Source organism: Staurois parvus, unplaced genomic scaffold (genome assembly GCF_062004578.1).
Source record: "Staurois parvus isolate SC_StPar_1 unplaced genomic scaffold, SC_StPar_1.0 ptg000195l, whole genome shotgun sequence".
In the NCBI taxonomy this organism is placed as follows: domain Eukaryota; kingdom Metazoa; phylum Chordata; class Amphibia; order Anura; family Ranidae; genus Staurois; species Staurois parvus.
Window position 1 is genome coordinate 10,024,864 of NW_028317991.1, and position 7,770 is coordinate 10,032,633.

Genomic DNA, 7,770 nt, shown 5'->3' on the forward strand with positions numbered 1-7,770 from the left:
TTTAATCACGAGTAACACCTCTTCCATCATATTGTGCCACCACGAGGCATGCTGGGACTTTCTAAGCACCTAGAGATGTAAATGACTAGTACTTGGCTTATTGTGTACAGAAATCAACACCTGTAATAACACAGTGCAGCAAGCAGTTGGGTGTAGCAATCCGTAACAACCAATCAGAAACTAGTTTCAGCTTTTTGTAGCATGCACAGTAAAGAAAGATGAATTCTGGTTGGTTGTAAGGATGGATTTTGGTTCTGCCGCCCCCTGTCCCCCACCACTACCACCTGGCCAATTTTACTGTTCTGCAGCATCAAAGCCTTTATGTCTAAAGCCAAAACTTCTTGAAATTTTGGATGGAGTAGGGATAGAGTAAATAAAACTTCTGTCAGGTATTTTTGTTTTCACATTGGGGGGGTTTTCCTTCCCCTCCAGTCCTTTAAATTTAACAGGAAAAGAGAGAAAGCATTTCCAAAAATCAAGTCAAATAGAGGACAGATAGAGAAGGTGGAATCTCTGGCTCTAGCACCTAGAGTCAGAGATCTGGAGAGTGATCTGGCTACGAGGGTCTTGTAGATTCCCAGCAGAAGATAAACTGCCAATCAAGTACCATTCAGTGGTAACGGTGCCCAATCCTTTGAATCACATGTAATGTTTGAACCCTGAAGAAGAGTTCCTTGAGCCCCCGGAACGTGTTGGTTGTTTAATGTTCTTTTTTTTTTTTTAATACCTTGAATTGAAAATTAAATGAAAAGTTTTTGGACTCTGAGATCTGGTGCTTTCATTATCCTTTTTATTGAGCAATATAAACCTGACAGAAGTTCTCTTTTCTATTCTATCCAAAATTTTAAAAAAGTTTTCCTTTCAGATACACTTTAGGCATGACCTTTCTTTTCACTGCATGTCCTGTTAAGTAAGGGAGGTATTATTGAACATTGTGTCTTGTTTTTTTTCTCTTGCCAACAATTTAATTTTTTGATTTCGCTTCATGCCAAAATTGGTGCCGTTGCATGTCATATGTGATCTTAAAGTGAAAAAGAAAATAATAGTTTCAATGTTATTTCTTTAAAGCAGTTTATAAAGGTCTTAACGGCACTGACTGAAAACATTGTAAAATACAGGATTCTATATATAAAATAATAAAAAAAAATATTTAAATGAACTTATTGCAGATTGACTGAAGAATATTTTAAAGGCCTTCAGATCAGTGTTTGATATAAAATTATTATGAATGAAAAAAATAAATAAAAGAAAAGTGGCTGCAGGCAGCACAAACTGGCTTATTTAAAAATAAACATTTTTGTTTTCTTTAGTATTTTTTACAGGATGAATATAAATATATATGAATATATTTTTCGGCTTATTTGTATTTGTACAATGCAGTTGCACTTTGGCAAAAAAAAAAAGTGTATAATGAAATGACTGATCGGGTAACTTTTAAAAAAATGTTCAAATTTAAAAAAAATTGGAGGGCTGGAAGAGTTCCTTAAAAAGTTACACTCTTTCTGTTTACAGGGGAAAGCTGTTCCAGGATTTTCAGCCCTCAGCCTATTAAGTAGGGCTTTGAGAAGTATGAGCCCCTACCTGAAATCTGCACTAGGCATAGAAAGCTTAACAACCGATTAATCTCTGGGCAGATAGATCCATTCAGATAAAGACTTCACATAGCACTCCATTTTCTTAAAAGTGGCTTAAAGGGTTACTCCATCCAATAGTAATACTGGTGATCTTGTGGGGGGAGTCAATGCCTTTTACAGTATGTGTTGGGTACTCCAGTAGTAAGATCTCCCTCCAGACTCTGCTCCTCTCTGCCTGAGAAATGTGGGTGTTCCCACCCACCTTTGTGTGTCCCAGCCCTTCCTGTTGTATTCTCCATAATATCCAATAAATAAAAATCCAGCAATGAGGATGGTAGCACCCGATATGGCCATAGAAGGACCATGGAACATTGGTTGGTTTAATGCGCCAACACCTACAGTACATAAAACTAATTAATGCCCAACCCTGGGAAATGTAAACATTTCTGCAAGAGATAATTGATCATTTAGGTCTAGAGGGCATGAAAAATGAAAAAAAAAAGACTTACTTACATGAACCTCTGCTCCTCACCACATCATCTTCTCCCCCATGTTCCAGCAGTCTACAGTCCTGAGCAGAGGTGCAACTAGAACCTTCAGAGCCCTGGTGAAAGAAACCAGCAGGGCTTTTGCCACTGGTCCCGGGTCTCTTCCCACTAGTTGTTTCAGTCGGTCTCTGGGTCTTTTCTTTCTGATCCTGGGGCCCTTTCCTCCAAGCCCAGGGCCCTTTCCACTGATCCCTGTGTTCTTTACTCCCATTTATTACGGTCCTGCAGCAGGACCCTTTCACATGTTCTGCAGTGGGTCCCCTTCCTGCAGTCTTTCCCCCACCCCATGGTGGCGGAATGCCAGGGCACAGTCACAAGTGTGACCTATGGGACCCTGGTAGTTTTGCCACTGGCCCTGATGTCATCAAGACCAGTGTAGGGTCCAGAGCCTTACATTGGACATGATACTGCTGAGGAAAAGTCAACTGCCAGAGCATGGGGAAGCACCATCTGCAGGGGGAGCCGAGGATCAAGCAAGTTAAATTACCTATACTCTCCCCTAGACCTAAACAAGCAGTTATCGTTTGCATTCCAGGCACAGCCCCATTGCAAGGGATGATTTTTACATTTCCTGGAGTTGGGTTTTATGTTTTAGTAGTGCTAACTCTTTAATGAGCTTGTCAGTCACTGGACCAGCTCCTTGTGAGCAAATGGGGAACTTCATTACATATGTGAAATGTTTAATCAAGTCATCAATCCAAGCCCTGCTAAAAACTTAATTCTCCACATTGGCAGTGAATGGGTTACAAGCAACTGTGCTTCTTGTTAGTGGCTCAGTGTATGTCCTGGCTATGCACCATCATTGTCAAAAGGTGGCAACAGAGCTCCACTTTTCCCTTTCCAAATTTTGGAGTTGGGTATTCCCATATAACAGGTTATCAGTAATTATTACTTGTCACAGTGCAAGTTGGGGAATGACATTTGTCTCAAACAGTATTTACTTTTAAGGTTTTATCTCCATGATGGCTTTGGGAGGAGAAAGCGGAAAAATTAATGATATAAATCTACCTAAAGTGTATCTAAAGCCAAAAGGAAAAGGAAGGGTTAAAACCTTCCACTTGGGAGATTCTCACCTATAAGTGTTCTTGTGACCACTGTCTCTGGGTCCAAAAATGTTTAATTTGAGGTTGTCACTGGAAACAGGAAAAGGAGACTTTTTACAATGGGGACATGACAACTGTCTAAAAGAGGGATTCTCAGACTTTGGGAGGGTTTCCTCCTACTTCTTGTTCAAGACAGGAAGTGATGGAAAATCTTTCCAGTAATATACAGCTAGCCAAAAAGAAACAATTCCCAAAGTTTTGGCTTTAATACTTTAACCCCTTCCCACCAGCCCAACCAATTTATATGGTATAATGAAGGTGGGCCTATTCCTTGCTGCTGCAAGTTGTGTGCTGGGAGCTCCATTGCATGCGCCGGTACTTTGACCACGCTGTCACTGCCAATGATGATCAAGAGCTGGTAGGACAGGCTCCTGATCATGTAATCACTGTGACAGCCAATCCTTGCTGCTGCAAGTTGTGTGCTGGGAGCTCCATTGCATGTGCCGGTACTGTGACCACGCCGTCACTGCCAATGATGATCAAGAGCTGGTAGGACAGGCTCCTGATCATGTGATCACTGTGACAGCCAATTACAATGATCACATGTTTGGGAAGCCCATAAAATGCATCTGGTGTTTAGATTTCTTAAAGGGCCGGAGGAAGGAGGTAAGGGACCAGAAAACCTAACATTAAAAAGTTCCAATATGATATTAAAACAATAAGTGTCCATACACGTATAGAAATCAAAATACCTGACATTTACATAGCTGTGCAGCCTATTACCCGGGTGAAGCCAGCCATAGATGGATCAAAAATCTGCCACTTCAGCGGGAAAGGGACAAATTTTAATTCATCCATGGGGAGCCTGGTTTGTCGACTTCAGTACAACCAGCCTGTTTGCTTTGTTTTGGATGATCTCTGCCGTTGGCTATAGCTGCCATCAGCGATCACATTGTAATCTGATGGAGGGGAAACCTCCCACTGTTAGAATACAGTAGCACAGCTGGAGGGATTCCCCCATCAATATGGTCAGCTCGTGGATGAAGGAAAGAAAACTGCATAATCTATGGCCAGCCTAATCTTACATGGAAGGCTAAGGGAAATCCTCTGGTGACAGGTAGCTGTGTTCCTCTACGGGACTTGCTGGGCGGGAAGTTGGCTGTATTACTGTTCACTAAACTTTTCCTGATGTATTCAAAGTAACAATGTAATCTTTCAAATTCTCCCTTCCAGGGCATGACTGTTTTGACTAGACCCGCCCCCGCAGTTCTATACCAGAGCTTCAGCAGCCAATAGAGACTTTGACTTTAAACAGAGGAACAGAAGGGAGCTGGAATTTGTTTCAACAGGTGTGCCTAAGGTCCAAGTGAGACAAGTAGCATATGAGTACCTATAAAGCAAACAAATTAGGCCCCTAGTCGATTCACACAAATTAATTTTTTCTGACTGACGCATTTTCTTTTGAAATCAATATAAACACATCAAAATGTATGTCAGCGTGCGTTAACAGGCATCATTGCGCAATTTTTAAAGCATGTTGCAATGCACTTTTGATTGCTGAAGTGCGTTGAAAAGCACATTAGCACATGTTGATGCAAAGTGACGAGTTGCTATGAGATAACATACGTATTAACGCATTTTGCTTCATTTCTACTGATTTCAATCGAAAACATCAATCAAAAATTTAAAGGTGTGAAGCTGACTTTCCAGATCGCATTGTTAACATCTCCTTTGAGTGATTGATTGACTGATTGAAGCTCTGGCGTCAGCACCACCATGAGTCATTCACCCAGAGCAAATACTGAGACAGGGATTTCTGACCTTGTTCCTATTGCCATAAATTGAGTCCAAACAGTGCTTTCTTCTCCATTTCCATTCAACATTTTATCTCTCATTCTTCATAACGAAGCTGCATTTTTTAAAACTTTATTTAAAATGACTAAATATGTTCCGGTTATCTGCTTTAACGCGTTGCAGTAATGCACATAATGGGGATGATTTATTATACCTGGAGAGTGTACAATCTGGTGCAGCACTGCATGGTAGCCAATCAGCTTCTAACTTCAGCTTGTTCCATTAAGCTTTGACACCCCGGTCACACCAAACCCAACTTCAGCTGTCAATTTCAGGTGCGATTTGCAAGACATCTGACACAGATGTCTATGTAAATCGCACCAGGAGTAGTGCCTGTACTACTTTAGAAATCGGTGCAGCTCCGATCCAGTCGGAAACGCACCGATATGACCGCTCTGATTGTGGACAATAGGGTCTGACTTGGCCTGCGATTTGCAAAATGCATGCCAATTCGCATCCAGTGTGACCGGGGACTAAAACGTGGAAGCTGGTTTCTCTGCAGAGCTGCACCAGATTTTGCACTCCCCGGTTTTAGTAATTCAACCCCAATGCAATGCTTCATTGTGGTGCAATTCATTTTGAATGGAATCCCAAAGGCAGCATTACAAGAAAATGCAATTTTAGACACGTTAGGGTCTGTTGGCAGCCAATGTATTTTGAATAGGATGCTTTAACACAACACAAACATAACACATGACAGAAAAGTAAATGGGCCCTAAGATTCCTTAAAATGTTAAATCCCGAGTCCATCACCTGGAATTTATTGTTCAAATAATGTCTGTGAAGATGGACAGCCATAATCTGCAGAACTCCAGGGGAACAACCAAAAACTCCCCTGAAATACACCTAGCTGTAATGTCCCTACATGCCATGAAGGTCATTCTGTTCAGCCAGCCTTGTGATTTACACACACCTGCCAGGCTGCACAGCTAGAAAGAAACACCAACAAAATGTATGTATAGCTCAAACTTTTTGCGTTAGAATATAGAAGTACCATATCAGCTTTTTATTTCTTTCTTTGTCCCTGTTGAGATGATTCACCTCTATTTGTCCTAGTGACTTTTGTCACCGAAAGACAAAGTAATAGAAATTCAAAACTTTATTGTGGTCACCATAACAAGATGTAAGGGGAAATCTTCCAATGGGGACACCAGTTCCAGTGACAAATGGAATTCCCCACTTCCCCTCAGTTCTTGTTGAATCATCAGTACAGGAAAGGAAGAAAGATCTCCCCAAGGGGACACAAATGGTGAAAAAAAAAATCGCAGAGGTTTTAACCCTTTCCTACTCCATTGATTAACTTTTGCCAATACATACTGTACATGTTAATTCAACTTTGCAGATTCCTTTATCACTTATCTGCTCATTAAACAAGAAATCGGCATTTTCCCATGATTGGTTCAATGTACAGGCAGGTGGCACAGAAAGGTGCAATGCTGAAATAACAAATTAGCCTTATGTGTGCCAGACCAATGGAAATCACGGGAATAGCTGAACAGAATCATGGATGTAGCTGAACAGAATCACAGAATCATTTGACAGAACGGGTTTTGTATATATATATATATATATATATATATATATAAATAAAATGTATATATATATATATATATATATATATGTATATATATATATAATTCATATATATATATATATATATATATAATTCATATATGTATAATTCATATATATATATATATATATAGAGAGAGAGAGAGAGATTTTTTTTTTTTTGCCTAGAGTTCCAACTTAAACTGATCGCCTATTCAGCAGCTGCTGCCTCCACTATGGCTCTGTGCACAATATGTCTATGTTGGGCAATGAGGTTACTCTGAAAGCCATATATATTTATGTGTTTTGTTAACCATTTGGTTTTGGAAATACAGCCATCTATAAAGTATATCATAAAAACTTGTAGCATTTATGTTCATCGTACATTTTCTGGGACATTTTTAAGTAATTTATTTTTTATTTTTTTTTTAACCTTTGCAATATAATAATAATTGTATTTATGTACCTGTAAATAGGTTTCAATTGCTTTTTTTTTTTACTGGGCATGAGATTCCTGATGCTTTTTAATTAAACAGCTTTACCGACCTTTTGCAAAATGTTTGCCTTGTCTTAAAAAAAAAACACTGAATTTAGATTTGTTTTTGGGTTTTTTTACTGTGTATTTTTATTTCTTTGTTTCTTGTTCACTTTTATATACAGCATAAAGAGCATGGAAATGTTTAACTCTTTTGTGCAAGAGGGTTTACAAATTAAAAAAAAAAAAAAAAGTGACATCACAGGTCGCTGTAATAAGGAGTTTGCATAAGGCTATGGGCGTATGTTCAATGTCTGCTGTTTCAATGTCCAAATAAACTTAAGAAAAGAAAATAGTTGTAGTCTGACTGCTGTGTGTGGAAATGAGACCTGAATGGCAATTGCTGGTTCACATTATGACGTGTCCGCGTTATAAAAAAGACAGCCCAATCACTGACCCGGTCTTTAATATACAAAACGTTCTACCTGCACTAGACTAGAGCATTCACTTCTGTGCATTGTGGCTCACTAGAGTGCACATATATATTCGATTACTATGCGTTGCAGCAATGTGCATTCAAATGAAAGTTTTAATATACATGATTGCATGTGTTGTGGTGTGGACAAGAGATCTGTTGGTGTAACTTTGTATGAAGACTAAAGCAGCCCAAAGACAAGACCATTCTTAATTTTGGTTATTTTCACCCAAGACTAGATTAGATTTTA